The sequence below is a fragment of the Priapulus caudatus genome, unplaced genomic scaffold, assembly GCF_000485595.1.
Source record: "Priapulus caudatus unplaced genomic scaffold, Priapulus_caudatus-5.0.1 Scaffold1443, whole genome shotgun sequence".
NCBI lineage: Eukaryota > Metazoa > Priapulida > Priapulimorpha > Priapulimorphida > Priapulidae > Priapulus > Priapulus caudatus.
The window spans coordinates 1487-2853 of NW_014578504.1; positions in this window are offsets into that span (position 1 = coordinate 1487).

Below are 1367 nucleotides of genomic sequence, written 5' to 3' on the forward strand. Positions count from 1 at the left end.
GCTGGCGGGCAGGCAGACAGGCGGGCGGGAGGGCGCTCTCGTACGTCTGCGGGGAGGGGGCACAGTTTCGAAGAAGTGGGCAGTATTAACTATCTCCAGGACCGACCCAACAAACGTCGTGCGTTTGGGGGGATGTAGGTGCATGGGAAGGGTGCCAGTGACAAGCGGGCGGACAGGGGAAGGGGTGCAGGGGAGGTTGTCGCATGCGATTTCGCGTAGGCGATGTGACGGTGAGGGGGTTGCAGCGTGTGCTGCAGAGAGAAGGGAGAGCGGAACAGGAGGGTGAGAGAGATGAGAGAGAGAGAGAGTGAGAGAGAGGGAGAGAGAGGAGGAGAAAAGAAAGGAATAAAGAAAAAGAAAGAAGAAAAAAGAAAGAAAGAAAGAGAAAGGGGCGCGAGCGAGAGAGTGCGAAAGAAGAAAGAAAGAGCTATGGAAAGGAGAGATAGGAGAGGGAGAGACGGGCATGGAAACCATGGAATCGTAAAGTACATCGCATGACGCAATCGCGGCTGAAATGAAAGACAACGCCGGCATGACAAATTGTCCGAGTCTCATCGACGAATGTTCTACATAGAGGCTCCATCCCACATCCTTCTATCCCGCTATCAAACGAACGACTGGCGCACAATAATGACGTTCCCCTAATCAGACGAAGCCCACACTATACACGCATGGCGACCGATCACACCATAACCCACATAGACATATGGTNCTCTCTGCAGCACACGCTGCAACCCCCTCACCGTCACATCGCCTACGCGAAATCGCATGCGACAACCTCCCCTGCACCCCTTCCCCTGTCCGCCGCTTGTCACTGGCACCCTTCCCATGCACCCACCTCCCCCCAGACGCACGACATTTGTTGGGTCGGTCCTGGAGATAGTTAATACTGCCCACTTCTTCGAAACTGTGCCCCCTCCCCGCAGACGTACGAGAGCGCCCTCCCGCCCGCCTGTCTGCCTGCCCGCCAGCATGTCACAGCCGATACATATACAGAAGACTTGCGTGTGCGCGCGAAGCCGGCTGCAATCAATGTTAAAAGCGGAGGAGGGCGAATCGACGCGCCAGTGCAAAACGCGCTGCAAGTGTGTGTGTGTGTGGGGGGGACACGTTCACACAGGCGCAAGCACGCACGCACGCGCACAGGCGCAAGCAGACAAGCACGCACGCACGCGCACAGGCGCAAGCAGACAAGCACGCACGCACGCACACATAAACAGCCAGCGTTAGTGACGGACGAAACCCCCAACGTACCAAACAAGGTTATGGGCGCGTAAAAATGGACGATGGAGGAAATCAGATCGGCATGTGAAGGTAGGAAGGAGAGCGAGAGAGAGAGAGAGAGAGAGGGAGAGAGAGAGAGAGAG